A 23,022-nucleotide genomic window follows, 5' to 3' on the forward strand; every position below is an offset into this window, starting at 1 on the left:
CTTAGAGCGGAGAAGGCTCCAGCCCTGCCTGCCCCTGTGTAGTCATTCCTGAAGTAGTTTGGCCAGTGGCTCCTGGTGCACCTGGATACAAACCTACCCCACATTTCAGGGGTCCTTGAAGTCTTCCCTCTGCTGCCTGCCAGAAAAGCAAGAAGGGGCTTAATCTATCAGAATCAGAGCGGGCTCCCCAAAGCCTCCAGGCCTCAGGCCGGTCAGAGGGTCCACTGGAAGAGGGGCTGTCATGGTGGGAGGTGTAAGGACCACGGTTTGCTGCCTGCTGTGTCCCCTGATGTCACCACTCCCTCCCAGGCCAGACTTGACTCCACCTTTCCTCCACCTTTCATCTTTCTGTTCCAGATGTGGCTTCTGTAAAGAGCCTACAGTTGGCTTTTATTTTTGAATCCAACTTGACAAATTCTGTTTAGTTAGAGACCTTAATCCATTTATGTGTATTATAATTATGATAGAGTTAGATTTGAATATATGGTCTTATTTTGTGCTTATGTTTGTCTCACTTGTTCTGTTTTTCCCCCCTCTTTCTTGCCTTTTTCCTTTTTTAAGATTTTATTTATTTATTTGGCAGAGAGAGTAAGCAGGGGAGGAGCAGAGGGAGAGGGACAGCAGACTCCCTGCTGAGCACAGAACCCACCCTGGGGGGCTCTATCTCAGACCCCAAGATCATGACCAGAGCCAAAATCGAGTCAGATGCTTAACTGAGCCGCCCAGGCACCTCTCCTGTCTTCTTTTTAATTGACAATGTTGTGGGTTTTGTCTGTTTTTAATCATTTCATCTTCCCTTTACTAGCATCAACATTTAAAGAACTAGGAGGAAAAACACCCAAATTTACAATCAGATTTGGGAATTTTTAACATACCTTTTTCAGAAATTTTAATTTTATTTTTTTCCCTTTTCAGAAATTCATAGAACAAATCAGGAAAGATATAGACGTGAATAAGCCAACTAATAAAATTGGCTTGATTGATGAATATCTAGAACACTGAGCCATAGAACTACAGTACATACATTCTGTTCAAGAATACACAGGACATTTACAAAAGCGACCATATACTAAGTCCTGGAGCAAGTTTAAACAAATTTAAAAGTAATGAGATTATACAGAATATGTTCTCTGACCGTATTTTACTATCAAAAATCTTTTACTGCTTCCATACTAGAAGCGATTTTTTAAAAGATTGTATTTATTTATTCATGAGAGACACACAGAGAGAGGCAGACATAGGCATTGGGAGAAGCAGGCTCTCTGCAGGGAGCCCGATGCAGGACTCTATCCTGGGACTCCAGGATCATGCCCTGAGCTGAAGGCAGACACTTCACTGCTGAGCCACCCCAGCATCCCTAGAAGCAATTTTTAAAAAAATATTTTACTTATTTATTCATTCATGAAAGACACAGAGGCAGAGACACAGGCAGAGGGAGAAGCAGGCTCCATGCAGGGAGCCTGATATGGGACTTGATCCCGAGTCTCTAGGATCTCGCCCTGGGCCAAAGGCAGGTAGGTGCTAAACCACCAGATGCTTAACTGACTGAGCCACCCAGGGATCCTTAGAAGCAATTTTTAAATGAGAAATCATATTTTAAAAAATGCATTATGCTCCTAAATAACCCGTGTGTCAAAGAATAACAAAGAACCACATCTCAAAGCTTGTAAGACAAAGCTAAATCAGTACTTAGAAATATGAAGACATACATGGGTATGTGAAAAACTAAAGACGGAATTTACAAGGAGGTACAAGTAGGATAGCAAAGGAAATCTTTACAGGAATGACAAGGGCGTGTAAAAAGAAATTGTGAAAGTTTACCTAGAATAGACCCAATTAAGAAAAACAAGAGTTTTCCCACAAAACTAATAAAACTGCCCGGCTTATGGTGAGATGGATAACTATCTCAGGATTAACAAAGTGACATCACTACAGATGCTGCTACAGACCAAATAAAAAAAATATATTTCAAGCAACTTTTGGCCAAAATTTTGATGATTCAAATATATAACTCCCACAAGAATACAGCTAAACAAAACAGACTCAAGAAGAAATAGAAAATCTGAATTGTTCCATACCATTGAAAAAATTGAATTCATGATCAAACGTCCCATAAAGGAAATGACAGACAGAAGTGAAGGTTTCACTTCTAAATTCTACTTCATATTTGAGGAGATTATTTCAATAATCGGACTGTATAGGAAATGCAAGGTGTTTTTTTTAAGAAAGTGGAAAATAAGCAATAAAATGAGTGGTAAGAACCTCCTGGTCTTCAGCTATGTTCTTCCGACAGGCCACTGCCACACAAACACAGTATTCCAAAGAATGCACTTTCTGACTCCTTGTATGGGACTAGCATAATCTTGAAACCAAAACTTGAGGACAGTACAAGAGAAAATCACAGACTAACCTAAAAAAGTGTACAGAGAAGCAAAAATTCTTTTAAAAAAGGTTTATCAAACAATCTAACAATTTATAAAAAGAATAAAATATAACAGCGTTGGGTTTATCATGGAGATTCACAGATGGTTTTAACATTTGAAAATCACTAGTGGTAACCCAGGATAATAAACGAGAACATCATGTGGTCATCTCTATAGCTGCAGAAAGATCATTTGATAAGAGCTAACATCTGTAAGTAAACCAGAATGAGAAAGGAAATTTCTTAATTTGATTATCTACCAAAAAAAAAAAAAAAAAGGCTTATAGTAAATAATAGTTAATGGTGGCATCTTGAAGTGTTTGCTCAGATCAGAGACACAAAAAGGAGGCCCACACTTATACTCTTATTCAGCATTAAAATGGGTGTTGTAGCCAGGATAGTGAGCCATGGCTAAAGGAAGGTATGAGGACCAGAAGGAACAATAGAGTCATTGGTCACAGAGGATATGACTATATACATAGATAATTGAAAGGAATCTATAGATAAGCAATTATCTTAAGAGTTATTAGGGTAACTGGCTCACACCCAGTATACCAAAATAAATTGTATTTGCATGTATCCACAACTGACAGAAAATAAAAAATTAACTTTTCATTTATAGTAACACAAAATTCAAATATCTAAGAACAATATCCACCAAAGATTTACATGGAGAAAACTGTTGAGCACTTTTTAATGATTTTCTTCATCCTTTATTCCTCATAACAGTTTAGGTAGATGTGAATAAGTTATTACCATTCTTACTTTACAGAGGAGGAAACTGAAGCACAGAGAGGTTAATAAACTTGCTCAAGGTCATACGGCTGGAAGGGGACCGAGCTGGGCTTGGAGTTGGACTTGGAGCTGGGGTAATCTGGCTTCAGAACAAAGTGAGGCCCTAAAACATGCAGATAAAGAGCATGCTTAAAGCTGCATCTTCAAGCTAGATTTGGTGGAGCCTGAGGCCACTCAGGGAGGAAGAAAAAACATCAAAGTTTAACCTAACCCACAACGTTTATTTGTATGTTATTTGTTGACTGCTCCCCGCCCCTTTATAAACCACGAATCAGAGCAGACACATACTGTCTGTGCCCCCACAGGGAGGGAGGGACGCAGTCGGGGTTCCCTAAACATGTACTGAGTATCTGCATAATGCTTCCCTTGGATTTGGGACACCGCGGAGTGAGGGCTGTTGGAATGAATTTGTTGAAATGGTTCAAGTACTTCTAAAAGCCTTGGATTTAAATCTGTAAAATGTTTAGGGCCTGGTGGCGATCTGGAGGCGGTGTTTCAGGTGATGCACAGGCCGGGAGAGCAGCGGACCTCACCCCTGCCTGCACATTGGGATCACCTGGGAAAGGTTTAAAAGCCATCTGCTCGGAGCCCGCTCAGGGGTGGTAGTTCTAGTGATCTGGAGTAGGGCCTAGCAGTGATGTCTGTCTGTCTGCCATCTGTCTATCCATCTATCAGCTACTATCGACTTTCAGGTTGTTGTGAGCAGCAAAGAAGGCTCTTCCCAGTCACCTCTCCCGGGACCGCGGGCTGGGGGGGCGGGGGGGGAGGGGGTAGGGGGCGGGGGGAGGGGGGGGAGGGGGTAGGGGGGCGGGGGGCGGGGGGGGACCCAGGCAGGGGGGCAGGAAGCTGCATCTCGGGAATTCCCGGCTCCCAGGCCCCAACTGGGATCCTGACGACGGAAGGGGCTTCGGTTCCCGGGCCCGGGCGCCCCCTGCGGGGAAGGACGAGCACTCGCAGCCGGCCGGCCGCAGGCGCAGGAAGGAGCGCGGAGGACGGGGGATCGGCCCCACCTGCTCCTCCTCGGGGCGTCCCCGGTCCCGCACGGGAGCCCAGCCTGTGTGTTCCCGGCTCCTGCGGCCCCCTTGCTGGGGGGCTGGGAGGGGCAGCTGCTCCAGAGACTCCCCAGAGTGCCCGGACCCAAGTGCCAGGCGGTGGGCCGGCGCCCAGAGCCTTCTGCTGGCGGCCCGCAGGACACCTGCCACCCTGCGCTCGCCCACGGACACCTGCTCCCTGTACGAGCTGAGCCCGCGCAGGCGCCTCGCGGCTCCCGCCGGCAGTGCCCTTCCGTCCTCCATGCCCACGTTTTGTCCGAGTCCACATTATTAGCAAAGTCCAGCGTCGGTGTCCCCACCGAGGGGATCAAGTCACGACAGAGCGGACCCTGCGTCCAGGAACGGTGCTGCGGGCTATTTAATCGTCAGGCACTCTTGAGAGGTAAAGTTGGTTATCCCGGGTTTTGTTTTGCTTTTTTTTTTTTTTTTTTTAATTCAGAGGCCCAGGATCACACCCCAGGCCGCAGGCGGCGCTAAACCGCTGCGCCACCGGGGCTGCCCGGTTTTGTGGGTTCAAGCACCGAGCCTCAGAGCGGCGCGTCCTAAATCACGGATCTCGGAGGCAGTGGGGTGGGCCTCGGCCAGTAACTGGCTGCTGCTCTCTGTGTCGCCTCCACGTGATCCTGTCCCTTCCCAGGATAATACCATCACTGACTACTATTCCCCGCGACACCGAGGCCCATCACTTACTCAGACATCTTTCTGCTGTTTGATGTTTGGCTTGCCGTGAACAGCTTTGTGCTTGTGGCTTTCTTCCCCCTGTTTTTAAATCTCCAGAAATAGGATCACTGAATATGTGTGCATTTTAGGGATCTGGACAGGGAAAGGCCAATTGCTTCTTTTTTTAAAAAAAAATTTTTATTTATTTATTCATGAGAGACACACACACAGAGGCAGAGACACAGGCAGAGGGAGAAGCAGGCTCCACGCAGGGAGCCCGACGTGGGACTCGGTCCCGGGTCTCCAGGATCAGGCCCTGGGCCAAAGGCAGGGGCCAAACCGCTGAGCCACCCAGGGATCCCCAGGCCAATTGCTTCTAAACGCTTAACTTCTTTGACACTAACAGTCCATCACTGTATCCGTTTTACAAATGTATATCATGGAGTGGAACTGATAGTTTTCCCTTTAATTTCAAGCCTTCAGAAAATGTGAAGGAATGGTGCAGTGAACATCCATAGACACTTCACCCAGAGTTCTCCAAATGTCAATGTTTAACCACGGTTGCCTTATCTCTCTCTCTCTCTCTTTCTCTCTCTGTCTTTCCCTTTCTCTCTATATGTAGATATTTTTTCCTTTTTTGGTGAACCATTTGTAGGTATATTTCAGACATTATGGCATTTCACTACAAAATATTTCATCATATATATCTTAAGTGGAACAATCTCCTACATAATCATGGTATTACTAACGCCCCTCAAGAAACCGAACATTGAGACAATAACATCACTGCACAGGAGTGCCTGGGTGGCTCAGTTGGTTAAGCATCCCTCTCAGTTTTGGCTCAGGCCCTGGCCTCAGGGTCTTGAGATGAAGCCCCATGTTAGGCTCCATGCTCAGCACTGCAGATTTTCTCTCTCCTTCTCCCTCTGCCCATCCTCCATGTGCACTCTCTCCCTAAAATAAATAATTAGGAAAATCACTGCACAATGCATAGTCTGTATTCCGATTTCTTCAATTGTCCCCAGAATGATTTTATATTTTTTTTTGTCCAGATTCAACTAAGAATATTGCATTGCATTTGATTGGCATGTCTCTTTCATCGCTTTTATTTTTAAAGATTTATTTATTTGAGAGAGAGAGCACAAGTGGGAAGAGGAACAGCAGAGACAGAAGGAGAAGCAGGCTCTCCGCTGAGCAGGGAGCGGGATGTGGGGCTCAATCCCAGGACTCTGTGATCATGACCTGGGCCAAAGGCAGATGCTCAGCCAGTTGAGCCACCCAGGTGCCCCTCTTTTGACTCTTCTAATCTAGAACTTGCCCTTGTTCTTTTTTCTTCCATGACATTGACATTTCTTAATAGGTCAGAGAATTTGCCCTGTACAACATCCCATTACCTGGATTTGCCTGTTTTTCATGATTGGATTCAGGTTCAACATATTGAGTGAGTCTAGACAGGTGATGTTGAGCACTGTTTCCCATTGTTTCATGTCAGGAAGCATATGTGTCAACCTGTTCCATGATGATGATAAATGTTATCGTTTGGTTTCAATGGGACCCACTAGATCTCTTCCCTATGAAGATCCCCTTTCCCTTTGTATCCTTTGCATAGTTGGTCTTGGACAACACAGGTTTGAACCATGTAGTCCGCTGACACATGGGTTATTTTCAATAAACCCAGTTTAGTACGTCAATGTATCTTCTCTTTCTTATGATTTCCTTAATAACATTTTCCCTCTCACTTACTTTATGGTAAGAATACAGTAAATAATACATATAACATACAAAGTATGTGTTAGTTGACTTTATGTTATCAGTAAGGGTTCTGGTCAGCAGGAGAATATTAGTTCAGTTTTGGGGGAGGGACAGAGAAAGAATCTTAAGCAGAACCCTTGCTGAGTGTGGAGCCTGACTTGGGGCTTGGTATCACGACCCTGAGATCATGACCTGAGCCGAGATCATGAGTCAGATGCTCAACAGCTGAGCCACACAGGTGCCCCTAAAAATAATCATTTTGAAAAGGCTAGTGGATCACTGGGTGGCTCAGCGGTTTGGCGCCTGCCTTTGGCCCAGAGCGTGATCCTGGGATCCTGGGATTGAGTCCCACATTGGGTTCCCTGCAAGGAGACTGCTTCTCCCTCGGTCTATGTCTTGGCCTCTCTCTCTGTGTGTGTCTCTCATGAATAAATAAGTAAAATCTTTAAAAAAAGATATGGAAAAGGCAAGAATATAAAGAATTACAAATAGCCCACAGCATCTCATATTTCTTAAGTGCTCACCATACGCCAGGCGCTGAGCCCCTGTGTTACTACTTTAGACCATGTGATACCATCCCCCGGCCACAGCTGATCAAAGCGGGGCTGAACGTGACCTCAGCTTAGCCAATGTCCTCTCCTAGGAACTTGGAACTGAGGCCAGTCGGTCGTTTGACCACACTGGCAACAGGTAAACATGGAAGCCATGGGGAGGCCACTCTCACCGCCACGGGAATAAAGAGGCAGGAAGGCTGGTCCGTGGAGAAGAAGGAATGAACAGATGCAGAGACGCAGGGCTGAGAGAACCACCTATCTTGTGAGCCACTCCTGCAGAAAGCGGCCATCCAGAGGGTGCACTGCCCTCGCTGGGAAGCAGCATGGGCTGCAGGGTCCCCTCAGGGAGCGAGCGACTTGGAGGAGCCCAGCAAGCACCTGGGAGAGACAAAGTCAGGGTTCCAGCAGCTCCCTGCCCCTCAGAGGACACTGCGCCAGGTGACACCACCCCTAGCCTAAGGAAGACCCCCCCACACCCGGCCATCCCTTTGGGAGGGCCAAATGAGGCAGGGACAGTGAGGAGGAGGAGGCAAGGTCGAGGTGGAGAAATATTGATACCTGGGGCTCTTTCCTCGTTGGCCTAGAGGCAGGCTGGCCCTGAGTGGGAGAGGGTTAGATCAAACCCGACTGAAGATGGGACCATTCCATCACCCAAGACATAGGGGGTGCGCTGCTGTGAGGTCTGGGAGTGATGGTTGTCCACGGAGGTGGCTGTAGCCCTTCCTGCTCTGCCACGTGACTTTGCTGCTGTCCCCCCACCCTCGGGGGTGATTTCCCATCTCTCCAACCTCGGCTGCCCTTGTGACTTGATTTGACCAAGAGAATGTGCCAGAAATGACATTGTGTGTGTCTGGAGCCAAATCCTTACAGATTCTGCTCCCACCTCTCAAAATATGAAGTCGCCATGTCAGGAAGCCCAGGCAGCCTCCCAGAGCAGGAGTGGCCCAGCCTGGGTAGCAGCACTAACCCCCAGACACATGAAGGGAGCCCCTGGTACCATCCGGGCTCCATCAAGCCCCAAAGCCACAAGATGACTGCCAAACACTCGGATCTTAGGTGAGGCCAGCCAAAGACCTGTCCACAGGGCCCATCCCAGGGTGCCAACCCACAGAGCCGGGAGCAGACTGGTCCATTTAGCAGTGATTTGTTGCTTAACAGTGTAAATCTGGTACAATGGAGAAGACAGGTCTGACAGGATGTGTTCCACAGTGATGATGGGAGAAAAAATAGTGTTTTTCTTGCCTCTTGCTCACCAACTACCCAGCCTAGCTCATTTAACGAACCAGTTGTGTTTGCAAAAGGCAGATCCCCACAGTGATACTGGACAGTCCTCAGAGTTTCTCCCTGGGGATGCTTAGGGACCTACTTGACTTAAAATGGATCCTTCAAGTTTCTGGCCATCTTCCTTGTCCCACTCAGCAGTGGCTGTCCAGGCATCACTCCCGCCGAGATGTTGAAAGCTCACAGGACTAGCATGGCCCCAGAAGAAGAGAAGCCTGCGTGCTGACTGGGAATACAAGTGGGGGCAAGGGTGGGCCCTTGCTGCTCTGTTTGCTTCCTGCAACAAAGCACGGCCGAGGTGAATGGGGCATCGGGTGGGCAGCTGTGGGGCAGCTGGGAAGTGAGGAGCCCCTAATCAGCCTGTTCCACCCAGATAGGGGCAGCTCGAGAGTGTGTACCTGCAGAGTGCCCTGGGCTTTCTGGGTCCCACCCTACTCTGGGCCTAGCCAGGTGGGATGGGCTTCCATCTGGGTTTGCAGGTGAAGCAGGGGGTGAGGATGGGGGTCCTTCGGCTAATTATGAATGTGGATCTGGTCCCAGATCCTCAGCACCCTGTGCTGTGGGTTTGAATATCCCACCCTCCCCAGCCTGCCAAACAGGAAGGGGGTTGCAGAGCTGGGGTGTTTCCTCTGGCCCTACAGCGGTTCCCAAATTGCGTTTAGGCAGCTCCTGTGGTAGGGGCAGCCCAAGCCCAGCGACACAGGGAGAACCAGACATCTGATAGCAAGGTTTGCCAGATAGAAGACCTTGGGATTCCATCTCTCCTTTCCCTCACCCTGCGGTCCCAGCGGGGACTTGTCTCCTTCTCCAGGCCTTTGCTCTCACCTGTGCAGGATGAGAGGTTAAAACTGGTCAGACAGCAGAGGTTCCTAAGCCAGCTTCAGGGACCTTGAGGGCCATGGATGGGCTTGCATGTGTGTCCACGTTCCCTCTGAGCTGACACGCAAACTATTATCTCTGCCACTTTGCTGAGGAAAGCTTTAATCTTGATGGCGTGCTTGGTGGTATACAGAAGGTTAGGAATGTCTGCTCTAGGGAATTCTTAGTTCCCTCCGACACCTGCTTTCCCTTTCTGTACCCTCCCCCCATGTGGCACTGTGTTCCTGTCAGTCTGTGTGGCTGGCTCCTCATCGAGGAGCATACTTGGAGAGCAGCCCCAAGAACCCCCAAACGATGGCACATTACACTAAGGCTGTTCAAGTGGGGGAGACAGAAAATATGTGGTATACACCAGACATCTTACTCCGACAGTGGACCCAACCAGTAAGCTTAGCTTTAAGTATTCTAGCAGCCGAGGGGGAAAAGTAGTTTGCAGAATATTTATGAATTCTCCAGGATTTGTGCTTTGGCTGTTACTGCAACTTAGCCCAAAGCTTTAACTCTGAACAGGTAGACTCTAGGCACTAGGGCTCCCTCGCAGGGCAGAGATTTTGAGATAGGTGGGCCTTCCGAAGGGTCTCCTCTTACCACTACCCCAGCAGTTCAGCAAGCTTACAGTCAGTGAAGGCCCCAGGTCCCAGGAATCCAGACAAGTCTCCTCGACTCCTGCCCTGGAGCCGCTCCTGGGTGGCTGGGGAAGGCAAGGCCCTCACACCCATAGTGGCTTCCCCATTCTGAACCTCACTTTCTGTACCTGGGACATGATGATAACAGTTCCCCATCAAAGGGGATTTTGGAATGCTCACTTCGGTAGCATATATACAAAGGGGATTTTGGAGAATTCACCAAGAGCCTAGGGCACAGCAAGCAGGGATTTAGGTATATGGCAACAACCACATGCAGAAAGCATCTGATAAAGTGGCAAACAGCAGGTCCTCAGGCACATAGAAAGACGCTCCCTGTGGCTGGGCCCTCATGACAGGCCACCCTGGGGAGGGGGTCTCTATCTGGATTTGAAGAGGAAGTCAGTGTGGGTGGGCACTTCATGATGGGCAGACCAAGCCAGGCAAGAAGGGGAGATGGAAAGGCTTTGGCATGCCCAGGAGACAAGAGCAAGGTCTGTCAGGGGTAAGGGAGGGTTTGTACCCAGAAGCCTGAAAATAAAGGTTCAGAGTTAAAGGTTTGTTGGGCAGGGGGACACCTGGGTGGCTCAGTGGTTGAGCCTGGGTCCTGGGATTGAGTCCTGAATCGGGATCCCCGCAGGGAGCCTGCTTCTCCCTCTGCCTGTGTCTCTGCCTCTCTCTCTGTGTCTCTCATGAGTAAATAAAATCTTTAAAAAAAAAAAAAAAGTTTGTTGGGGCTGAGTGTGGAGGGCTTTGGATGAAAACCACAAACATGTATCGGGTGCTAGCCAGGCGATGGGTGCCAAGCTGGGCACCAGGGAAGCTCCCAACCCATGGCAGGAGACAGATGCATCCACAGCAGACAACACAATGTGCCAACCACTCCAGAGTTTGGATTTTCAGGGGAAAGATGTATTTAAGTTACAGGAAATGAATGAAAGTTTATATAGCAGGTTACATAAGTAACAAGTTACAGGAACACCAACCTGCCAGTTGTTGGATAAATGATAACATGGGAGCAGCTGGAGGCCAGACTTGAAAGGAGAAGATATCGATAATCCAGGTGGGCGCACAAGCCTGGACTTGTGTGGACGGCTCCAAGGCCTATTGTTCTGGAAGAAAGGATCCCCCCCGCCCACAACGGCCCAGCCTACCCAGAGAGGGTCAGCCTCATCCTTCAAAACTACAGCCCTTCTGGGAAGAAGCCATAGCACGATGGTGGTCTCTGAGGGCCCCTCGACAGCCTTCGGGGAAACCTTGGGAGGAGAAATCCCAGCGCGAGAAAGGGGGTTCTGAGCTAGGCAGTGACTGTTGAGCTGGGCTGGAGGAGAGCCCAGGGCCTGGCTTCTGGAGAGCCCGAAGGAGAATCCAATTTGCAGTGTTCCTAATGATGTTACATAATGACGTTACATAAGTCCATGACATAAATCCAGGTCCTGGTGTTGACCAGGAATGCCCCTGCCCCGACGCTGACCTCAGCCCAGCCCGAAGCCCTGCCCTTGGTTGGGTAGTTGGGAAAACCTGTTTCCTAAAAGCTTTCCACTGGTGCCTGACAGCAATGCCTTTTCTTGAAGAGCCCTGGTGCCCTTTGTCCACCCCCCCCACCCCCCGCCACAGTTGCTGTTCCTGGACTGTGTAAGGCACAGACCAGCACACACCAGCCTTTCCCCAGATACAAGCCCTCAGGAAAGGACAGGATGTCACCTATTTATAACAGTGATCACCTCTGATTGCGAAGTGTAAGATGTGTCTCTGGTTAATTCCAAGGATCCATAGGGAGTGAAGAGTAGCTGTTTCTCCCACCCTGGGCCCAATTAGGGAGGTGGGTGGGAGGGGAATAGAGGGTGGGGGTGCTGTCTCCCCCTGCCCCAGGCCCTTGGAATCATCCACCCCCCACTCAGGATGCTGGTGGGGAGCCTTCCCAGTGCCCCTGTCTCTCCAGTCCACCGCCTGCCAGCTCCCCTTCAAACTGCTCACCCTCTGCGGAAGCCTCACCCCTGGGTGGCTCCTCCACGCTCTGTCTCTTCACCAATAAGCCTCAGAGCAGGCAGGTGCTCACATGCACATGTGCACACACATATCGTTTACAGAAACACTAAACAGAATGGTCATGTCTGCTGGAAGAGTGCTCCATTCTTTTGCTCCTACAGTGACCTAAAAGTCAGCTGGGCTTTTTCATTTGTTTATGGTCACGTCAAAGCCTTTTTGCTATTAGAGAAGAAAATATAAATTTAAAAATTACTTGTAAAATAAAGGAACATAAAGCAAAATTATTATCTTTTGGGGTTTTTTGGAATGCTATGATGCATCTCCAAAAACGTCCATCCGATCATGGTGGAGATGCAAGAGGTTGGGGGAATGTGAGCACCTGGAGAGCCCAGGTCCACCACTGCCAGCATCTGATCAGAACCCTGCTGCCTGCAGCCCTCCCCTGGTGAACAGACCAGCCCTGTCCCTGTCTGGTCCCTGTCCCATCCCCGCCCAATGCCAGGACCCTGAATTTCCTTCTCTCCTCCTCCAGCTATGGTATCACAGTGAAGCTTGTGGTCTCCGTTGAACCGTGTCCCCTAAAGAGGTGTTGAAGCCTTAGCCCGTCCCTGGGAAGGTGACCTTATTTGGAAATGCAGTCTTTGCAGATATCATCAGGTTAAAAAGAGGCCATTACAGTGGGCTAGTCCAGTATGGCTGGATCCTTCTAAGAAGAGACACAGAGAGAGACACATGCAGAGAGAAGACCACGTGAGGACAGAGGCCGAGATCGCAGCGATGAGCCTACAACTGTCATGTCAGAAGTTAAAACAACGAGTATCCAGCAGCAAAAGAGTTTATTTGGGAACAGCGCAGGAACTGCCACGTGAAACACACGAACGATGGGAGACCGTGGACAAGTCTGGTGAGCAAAGGTGGACGCCGACCCTTTATAGAGGAAAGGGGAGGGAGTAACTGGGAGAGGATGTTACGAACAAAAGTTCATTGGAGGAAAATGGGAGGCCCAGAGTGGTGGCGGCCTCTCATTGGCTGCAGGTGATTAAAGTGACAGTGTCTCATGGGGATCCCTGGGTAGCTCAGCGGTTTGGCACCTGCCTTTGGTCCAGGGCGGGATCCTGGAGACCCTGGATCGAGTCCCACGTCGGGCTCCCTGCATGGAGCCTGCTTCTCCTTCCTCCTGTGTCTCTGCCTCTCTCTCATAAATAAATAAATAAATAAATAAATAAATAAATAAATAAATCTTTTTGAAAAAAAGTGACAATGTCTCATTGGCTGCAGGTGATTGAAGTGACAGCCTCTCATTGGCTGCAGGGGAGGGCAGCGTGCAGTTGCGGGGCAGAAAGGAAATCCGCTTTCTTCCTGCAGCTCTATGTAGGCGGCCACAGGTGGAAGAAGTGCGGAAGAGCCATCCCTTCATGGCTTTCAGACTCCGTGTTGAATGAATTCTCCTTTACTCGTTTACACAAAAGCAAGGAATGGCCAGTAAGGATTGCCAGTGATACCAGAGGCTGGGAGAAAGGCCTGGAACGCATCCTCCCCCAGAAACGTCAAAGACACAGCTCGCTGACTTTGGACTCCTACCCTCCAGAACTGTGAGAAAATACATATCTCAGTTTCCCCCGTTTGTGGGACTTTGTTACAGCAGTCCTGGGAAGTAATCCAGTGCCCTTGGTGAAGGAGCCCTGTAGTAGACTCCTGCACGCGTGTGTTTGTGTGGGCGCGCGTGGGCGCGGGGGAAGCAAGCAGAGCAGGCAAGCTAGGCAGGCAGCCTGCAGGTAGCCCTCAATCCTGGAGCCTGGAGATGGGCCTAAGCTGGGCAGCATCACTAAAGTTGTGAACCAGGGCAGCCCGGGTGGCTCAGCGGTTTAGAGCTGCCTTCGGCCCAGGCCATGATCCTGGAGTCCCGGGGTCGAGTCCCATGTTGGGCTCCCTGCGTGGAGCCTGCTTCTCCCTCTGCCTGTGTCTCTGCCTCTGTGTCTCTCATGAATAAATAAATAAAATCTAAAAAATAAATAAATAAATAAATAAATAAATAAATAAATAAATAAAATAAAGTTGTGAACCATAGGTTCTTGTCCCAGATTCCTACCCACCTGCTCCATGAACACATCCTGAGGTCCTGCTAATGTCCTCCACACACACACCTGTCATTCCTTCCTCCACCTGTCCACCCTGTCTCACCCCCTCTGCGATTCTGGACACCAGCGCCTCTTCCCAGTGCCTCTGTTCAGGATGTCACAATATATGTTTACTATGGAGACTAAACTTCATCCTGTGACAATTGCTCACTGCTCAAAATCACAGCTGGTGACCAGCATTCCACCTAGACTTCTTTCTCACCACTCATGGTGACTCCATAACTCGCAATCGCTCCTGGAAAGGGAACATTTTGCAACAGATCCCCAGGCCCACTTTCAGTGGCTTCGTGGTTTTGCTCAGGTCTGGGCCACCAGGAAATGTGACTTCCTATCTTGGGCCACTGGGGCAGGAGCCCTGTTTTCTCTCCCAGGAGACAGACATGCACTAATGCAGTGGGGGAATGGACCATATGGCCGAGAGCCCAGTCCAAAGGACATGGTGTCAGCAAGTTACCCCACCTCCTCAGAGAGGCCCTCCTGGCCCCACAGGTGTAATTCATTGCTTCCTACCCTTCATCCCAGGACCCTTCACATAACTTCCCTTACACATTGACCTAATATATCCACCCACTTGAGTTCCTTGAAGTTCCTTGAAGATACACAGGAATGTGTGTATCTTCTCTGCAAGAAAATTGCAGAGTCTGCTGTACAAAAGTACAGGCTCTAGGAAAATGCAAATCAAAACCACAATGAGAGATCAACTTACACTCAATGGCTACCATCAAAAAAACAGAAAACAACAAGTCTTGGTAAAGATGTAAAGAAATTGGAATCATTGTGCACTGTTGATGGGAACGCAAAGTGGTGCAGCCACTGAGGAAAACAAGTGGTGGTTCCTCAAAAAATTAAAAATAGAACTACCCTGTGATGTAGCAATTCCACTTCTGGGCATATGCCCAAAGGAATTCAAAACAAGGACCTGAAGAGATAGTTGCACCTCCATGGTCCTAGTGTATTATTCACAATAGCCAAGAGGTGGAAGCAACACAAGTGTCCCTTAATGGATGAATTGATAAGCAAAATGTGATATCTACCTACGATGGAATATTATTCAGCCTCAAAAAAGGAAGGAAATTCTGCCACATGAGACAACATGAATGAACCCTAAGAACATTACGCTGACTGAATAAGCCAGTCAAAAAAAAAAAAAAAAAGAATACTGTGTGATTGTCCTTATCTGAGGGACTTAGAGTGGTCATATTCATAGAAACAGACAGTAAGTAGTGTGATGGTTGCCAGGGACTCGAGGGAGGGGAATGACTGGGGAGCTATTGTTTAATAGGTACAGAATTTGAGTTTTGCAAGATATATCAGTCAAAGTTTTCCAAAGAAACAGACCTAAGAGGATGTGCATAGAGAAAGAGAAAGGTTTATTATAAGGGATTGGCTTATGTGATTATGGAGGCTGGCAAGTCAGACTCTGTAGGGGAGGCCAGAGCCCGTGGACCTGTAGAGAGACCCAAAGAAGAGCCTGTCCTGCAGATCATGCACCTCTGCTGGCTGAAGGCCTATTACCCAGTGAAGGTCAGCCTTGGCTCTGCTCGTGTCTTCAGCTGGTGGGATGAAGCCCACCCGTATTATGAAGGGCACTGCTTTACTTCAAGTCCACCTATCTAAATAATGTCATCCAAAAACACTGCCCAAAAAACATCCGGAATACTATTTGGACTAATATATGGGCTCCGTGGCCCAGCCAAGTTGCCACATAATGTTAATCGTCACACAATACAAAAAGAGTTCAGGAGGTGAACAGTGGCAACAGTAGCTCAACGGTGTGGACGCACTGAATGCCACTGAACTGTACACCTAAAAGTGGTAAAGATGGTGTGTGTTCATGCTATGTGCATTTTCCTACAACTTAAAACAATCTTTTTAAAAAAGGACAGGTTCTAGAACTGAACCACTGGGTTACTTTCATCATGTACTGCTGTGTGACTGTGGGCATGTTACTTAGACTCGCTGAGCCTCTTTTACCTCCCCAGAAAAGCTAAATAAGGGGCACCTGGGTGGCTCAGTGGTTGAGTGTCTGCCTTTGGCTCAGGTCATGATCCAGGGGTCCTGGGATTGAGTCCCACATCGGGCTCTCCCACAGGGAGCCTGCTTCTCCCTCTGCCTGTGTCTCTGTCTCTCATGAATAAATAGATAAATATTCTTTAAAAAAAAAGAAAAGAAAAACTAAACCAAGGACAATGATGCCCACTCATAGGATGGTGGTAAGGAAAAGAGGGCAGCCCCTGTAAAACCCTTAATTTGTAGAGTACTTAGCACAAAGTAAGTGTTCAAGATAGTTTAGTTTATGACTATTATTCCCAGCATCTAACAGTGCCAGACACATAGCAGGTACTCAAGGCATGTTTATTGGATGAATGAATTACCTCATTCAAATGACTTAATTGCTCTGTGCCTCAGTTTCCTCATCTATAAAGTGAAGATAATGTAGTTATTGTGAAGATTGGTTGTGTTTATTTTTTTAAATTTTTTAATATTTTATTTATTTACTTGAGTGAGAGAGAGAAAGAATGAGTAGAGGGGAGGGACAGAGGGAGAAAGAGAACCAGACTCCCTGCTGAGTGGTAGCCTGATGCAGGCCTCAATCCCAGGCCCCTGAGATCATGACCTAAGCCGAAGGGAGATGCTTCACTGACTGAGCCCCCTAGGCGCCCCTGTGTTTACATATATGTACATACACACACATGTATATATGAAGAACTCAGGCTGGGACCTGGCACACAGCAAGTATTAGGTAAATATGTGCTACCATTATTACTAGTGGTAGTAACAACAAACCCTCCCCATACCGCCTGCCCCACTGCTCCTGACTGCTCAGCTCAGCACTTAATTACCCGCTGTCTTGGATTGTTCTGGATTATCCCATCTCCTCTTTGTCTGCTCCGGGCCTAACATCCTTCAAGACTCACTCAGGACCCTCCTCCTTACCCTGCCACCTGTGACTGCTCTGGCCCACTGCCTCCCCTGCTCTGGACTCCTCCTGTGCTCATCCCTGAGCCACACCACTGCATGTGAGGGTCTAGGTGTTTGGTGATGCTCCAGCCCTCTGTCCCTAAGGCTTAGCGTTGTGAGTCAGGACCTTGGCTTTTAGTTTTTTGGAGTCTCCTCAAGCAGCCAAAATGCCGGGCCCCAAAGCCACAAGCTGCCTGTCTTCTCTCTGGACTCTAAATGCCACAAGGGCAAGATCTTTCATTTAATTCCCTATAGTGGGGATCCCTGGGTGGTGCAGCGGTTTGGCGCCTGCCTTTGGCCCAGGGCGCGATCCTGGAGACCCAGGATCGAATCCCACGTTGGGCTCCCGGTGCATGGAGCCTGCTTGTGTCTCTGCCTCTCTCTCTCTCTCTCGCTCTCTCTCTCTGTGACTATCATAAATAAATAAAAATTAAAAAAAAATAATTCCCTATAGTGTCTGCACAAGACTGGATAGACATTAAAGCTCAGCCAGTCTTAACAGGTGGAAGATTTAAACGCCAGAGTGTCCCTGTCTGCAGAGTTGACCAACCAAGCCTGGGGAACATATGGAGATTTCTGACTCAAGATTCACAGGGATGTCCAGCAGGTCTCTCTGACCCATGGTTCTCCTTGCCCAGCCCTACCGATGGAGAAGGGGAAGAAATAGGGGGCTGACTGCATGGAAGCTTTTTTGTCTTACTAACATGGAATAGGCCGACTTCACTAGAGCCTAGATTAAGTATCTCATAAGTTTACCCACTTCCTTTTGCTCATTTAATTGCTGCCAAATACCCTCTTTAAAACTAATTTAGGGCAGCCTGGGTGGCTCAGTGGTTTAGCACCACCTTAACCCCGGGGCGTGACCCTGGAGTCCCGGGATCGAATCCCACGTCGGGCTCCCTGCAAGGAGCCTGCTTCTCCCTCTGCCTGTGTCTCTGCCTCTTTGTGTGTGTCTCTCATGAATAAATAAATAAAATCTTAAAAAAAAAACTAATTTAATTTCCCAAGCCTGGTGTCCCCTAAAAAGACAATAGGAACAGTGTGAGCATCTGAATATCTCCCGATACAAAGCACACCCGCCGTGTGTTTATCCACAACACACCAGGCTGGCTCCTTCACTGACCCCTCCTGCTCAAATGGAAAAGCAACAAGGCAGGAATGGAGTGCGTGGGAGCGCTGGGTGCCTGCTCATTGCTACTCATGCTAGAAGGAGTGGTGGAGCTGTCAGGAATGGTCTTGAAGTGGCAAGCAGGTAGGAAGCATTGTCTTTTGGTCACCGTATGCTCTGGTGCAGGAGGCCAACACGGTTCTTCATCTTTCTCCACCTCCCCCTGCCACATGGTCATCACCAGAATGGCTATGGGGATGTGTTCCATCTAAGACCTCCCAATTAGATCAGTTGGGGGTTAGGAGGTTGGGGGGGGGGGCAGAAAAAGACCTAGAGATGGGGGAAGTGTCTGTCCATCAGGAATGAGTCCCTTGCTCTTATGTGTACAGATCCCCTGAGTGCTGATGGCCCCCAAAATCCTATAAAATGATAGCAATAAGAGAGTTGTCCCTGGCCCATCCATTTGGGATGGGGTGGAGGTGGGATACAGAGAGGCCTGAGGACTCTAATAAAGTCTAATAAAGTCTAGATCACGAGGAAACACTAGTAGATGCCTTGTGGGGTTCAGGCCTCCATGGTGTTTGTCATCTCTGTGAACTATTATAGTCCAGGGAAACCTGCTAGAGAGCCATAGCTTCCATGGTAAGTTAGTTTGGACCCCATTTCCCTCACAGGCAAGAACTTGGATCTGTGAGGTAGAAGAGAGTTTTCTAACCTGTTGGCAGCTACAGGGATGTGAAGCTCATTCTTCCAGCTACCAGGACAGTGGGCTGGGATCTAGGGCAGCCCCCCTTGCACCTGCTAACCCCCTACCCCACCCCACCCCTAACACCGCAGGCCTTGTACTGCCCTCTCCCTGACCCTAAGAGTAACCTTATTGCCATGTGCCATCACATAAAAAACAGTGGGACAGAGTTTCTGTTTGGGATGAGAAGGTTCTGGAAACATAGCAGTGATGTTTATATCACATTGTGAATGTACTTAATGCCATTAGAGTGTATACTTAAAAATGGTTAAAATGGTAAACTTCACATAATGTGCATTTCACCATGTTAAAGGCGTGGGAAGCACGGGTTCCATGGCACTTAGGAGAAAAAGGAGAATCACCAGCTGTGAGAGAGCAGGATCTGAGGAGTCCACGGGGCTTCAAGGGGCACAGGGGAGAGGTGGGTGGGGAGAAGGCTGAGTTGGATCCTTCCTCTCCCTCAGTCCTTAGCTGGACCCCGTCTCTGCTCAGTACGTGTTCAGACCCACCCACATCTTCCACCCTGTTGTCTCCTGACTTTAGAGCCACAAAACTACTAAGCGCTCATGTGGCATTTCCTTCATCCTTCATCTCTCACGTCCAATGCAAGCTCCTGAATGACACGTGGTGTGATCAAACACCCCGGGGTTCAGCTGTGGCTGGTACATATGGGGGGCAAAGACCGGGTACTCAACACCCAGAGGCTACCATCAATCTTTGTTTGGAACAGGACTGGAGAAAAATAAATAAATTTCAATTAATTAATAAAACCTTCTGTTTTCTATGTAGAAATAGTACATTTGTGCTTTACTTCTCAGAGCATTTTCACATGCTGGGATGTGGTTCTAAGGTAAAAAGGTTGATGCTTTACCAAGATAGTCATACCTGGGCTGGTTCACACCAGGGGTGTCATGAGCGGTGTATGTTGTAACTGCCTGGAAACAGCCCTCACGAATCCCAGTCTTTCATTGCAGACACACTGCATTTTTTAGCATCATCTCCTGTCTTTGTTGTGTGTGGGTTTTTTTAGATTTTATTTATTTATTTATTTATTTATTTATTTATTTATTTATTTGAAAGGGGAAGTGAGAGAGAGAGCACAGGGGGTATTGAGGTGGGCAGAGGGAGAGGGAGAAGCAGACTCCCCACCAAGCAGGGAGCCCAGTTCGGGGCTCAATCTCAGGACCCTGAGATCATGACCTGAACCGAAGCAGATGCTTAACCATCTGAACCATCCAGGCACCCTCATCATCTCCGGTTTTGATTACCACCAGGCTCGAGACTAAATGCTTTGAGTATTTGCAAACAAACTCAAAGGACAAAGATACACCTTGTCAAGAAGATTCAAAAGAACAGGAAGTCCTGTAAATGTCTCACCAAATATGCTACAGGATAGAAAAGCTATTCTTTTTTTTTTTTTTTAAGATAGAGACAGAGAGCACCAGTGTTGGGGGAAGGGGGGATGAGGGAGCAAAAGATTTTTTTTTTTTAAGATTTATTTCCGTGAAAGAGGGGGGAGGGAGAGAATGCGCATGCTTGCATAAGCAGGAGGGGCAGAAGGAGTTTGAGAAAGAGAATCCCAAGCAGACTCCCCACTGAGTGCAGAGGAGGATCTCAGGACCCTGAGATCATGACCTGAGGCAAAACCAAGAGTCAGATGCTCAACCGACTAAGCTACCCAGGCACCTTGGGAGCAAAAGAATCTTAAGCAGTCTCCTCGCCCAGCATGGACCCCAATGGGGGGCCCCCATCTCAGGACCCTCAGATCATGACCTGAGCCGAAATCAAGAGTCAGATACTTTAACCAACTGAGCCACCCAGGCGCCCCTAAAAGTTGTTTTTACACAAGAATTCCAGAATGTTTTTTTTTTAAATTCCAGAATGTTTAGAGAAATATAAACATTGGTATAACCAACATAAATGTTGCTTTCATGTGTTTGATTTGATAAGTCTGTGAGATGACTTTTTTTAGCAGGAATCACAAATTCAGTGCCTGGGACGCCTGGGAGGCAACCCCAGAGAGGAAAGCCAACGGGCGAGCCGAGGGCCCAACACACTGCACCTCTCCCTGTGTCTGAAGAGGCCACTTCCACTCAGCTCCAGCCACAAGTGGCCAAGTCTTCCAACTTTTCACAAGAGAAAGCTGGAAGTCCAGAGTTTCAAGTGAAATTACCAAGTATTTAAAATGCTGCCAGGGCCGAACTCAATAGTCCCTATTTTATGGCCACACGTCCGTCACCTGGAATCACCTACTCATTCTTGGCCACAAAAGGTAAATTAACTGCATTCCCATGCACGTGTGTGCCTTCCTTCACTTTACAGTCAGAGAGGCCTCCTAACTAACCTACCTCAGTAGCACCTTGTACCTCACTGGCACCTTGGTCTCATTTTCTTCTACCTTCTGTGGAACTGTGCATTTGTGATTCACCACTGCAACCTGAATTCTGTCCCCACTGCCCCGGGAGCAGCTCTCACCAAGGCTGCCAACGATCTCCTTGCTGCAAAATCCAGAGGATTTGGAAGTTCTTATTATGTGACCTCTTGACAGCCTTCAGCTGCTGACTTCTTCCTCTATCTGGAAACACTGCCTTTGCTCAGCCCCGCTGTGCATCTCAGGGTTTCCCTTTTCACTCTCTGGCACCGCACGCTCTCAGTCTTTCCAGGCTTCTCTGCACACCATCCCCTGAACATAAGTGTCCCGAGGGCTCTGTCCCAGGCCCCCTCTCTGCTGGCTCCACACTCACTTCTTGTGGATCATCCAATGCCCCACAGCTTGAGAAACATGCCAATGGGCCTCAGACCTCTCTCCAGCCCAGGCCCCCTTCGGAGCTTGCACCCACAGGGCCTGCTTCCTACTAGGTACGCACTGGTTCCATCCTCTCAGCAGATCCAAGACTGCTCCCCAGGGGGCAGAACTGCTCCTCCTCCTGTGTTGCCCATCTCAGGGGAGTGCCACTGTCAAGCAGAAATCAGGCCAACCTCACCACCCTCCATCTCCCTATCCATCCTGTACCTGGTGAGTGTCTCTTCGGTCTTCTACTTCTCTCCATCTCCTCTGGCACAGCTGTGGTCCACAGTCTCTACCACCTGTCACCTGGACTGCACACCTGCAGGTCTCCCGCCAGCCCCTCTTTAAAGGCAGCCAGTCATCTTTCTAAAATGCATCCATGTCAACGTCATCCTATTCCTGCTCTGCCCAAACCCTTGCATGGCTTCCTGCTGCCCCTGGGTAAAATCTGAACTCCCTCATCTGTGCTGAAGGCTTTCCAGGTCTACCTGTTCTTGTCCTCATTCCCGGGCTACTTGAGCAGCCCTCTCATTCCATGCTCACTCTGTACTACAACTGTGCTAGACTTTGGACCTCTACATGCACATCCTCTCCCCCTTCATTTGGCCACTCATGCTCATTCTTTAGGCCTCACATTAGAGGTGTCCTCATCTTGCAAACCTCTCTCGACATTTCCTTGATTTTCAGTGCCTTCACCAAAGGCTTCTCAGCTCACCCTAGCCTAGGATTTCTTACATTTCTTGCAAGTCTGTCTGTCTTGCTTACTACCTAGCATAATGCTTGGTATGCAGTAGGCACCCAGTAAATATTTGCTAAGGTTGTTTTTGGTGATAGTAATGCTAGAGTTGGAAATTGCCTCAGCCCTCATCAACCAACAATCTATGGTAATGAGAAAGCAGAGTCCCAGGAAAATGACTGCTCTGCTCCAGGTCCTACAAGAGGCGCAGGAGGGGTCAGGCCCAAGCCTTCTCCAAGTCCAGCATGTTCCCCTTTGTCCTACTCTGCTCTTCACTGCCTACCAGCCAGCCAGCCCTGGCTGGGCACGTGCATTTACAGGGACATCTGGATCAGGCATCCATCATAAAGACAGAACTTAGGGGAAATTGTGTTGGGAAAGCAAACTTCATCTGCTGCTCTTGTCCTTCCTCACACTGCCAAGCAGGGTGGGGCTGCTGTCCCAAGATCCCCTTGGGAAAGATCCAGAGCCCACGGTGTGTCACACTGTCTCACTGTCTCGTGGGAATGGCCAAAGGGCACCCTGCCCCTCTGCATTCC

This window comes from Vulpes vulpes, chromosome 7 (assembly GCF_048418805.1).
Source record: "Vulpes vulpes isolate BD-2025 chromosome 7, VulVul3, whole genome shotgun sequence".
In the NCBI taxonomy this organism is placed as follows: Eukaryota; Metazoa; Chordata; class Mammalia; order Carnivora; family Canidae; genus Vulpes; species Vulpes vulpes.